We start from the raw sequence: 374 nt of genomic DNA on the forward strand, positions 1-374 counted from the left end.
TTAACCGGGCCAAGAGCTAAAATCTTTTCCTTTGATCCAGAATGATCTGCAAATAGTATTGAGGCCCTGGAGGTCAGAGCTAAGCTAGTTGCCATTTTGGTGGAGTTTTTGAGCTTTGCTTTGTTTATGCACTTTGCTTATTAAGAGTTTAAATTCACATTGCAAAGATACCTATCAGTTTCTCCATCTGGTAGACAAGGGGAAATGATTTTGTGCAGTTCAGAATGTGGGTAGCTGGAGACTTGGGGGTAAAATTGATAGTTTTTACTTCCATTTTTCAATGGAGTACGAGTACATAGTTGTTTATCTGATTTATTTTGTGGATATGCTCTTGTTAGGTTTTTAGGGGGGTTGTTTTTCAATTTACCAGTTTA

General features: G+C 37.4%; 1 protein-coding gene across 1 annotated transcript in view; it reads left to right on the forward strand.

The window, feature by feature from the left end:
- KIAA1143 (KIAA1143 ortholog) overlaps positions 1-374 on the forward strand; it is an 8,485-nt gene that overhangs the window by 5,988 nt on the left and 2,123 nt on the right. The window lies entirely within an intron of this gene.

Source organism: Charadrius vociferus, unplaced genomic scaffold (genome assembly GCF_000708025.1).
Source record: "Charadrius vociferus isolate BGI_N301 unplaced genomic scaffold, ASM70802v2 scaffold51, whole genome shotgun sequence".
Taxonomy (NCBI): Eukaryota; Metazoa; Chordata; class Aves; order Charadriiformes; family Charadriidae; genus Charadrius; species Charadrius vociferus.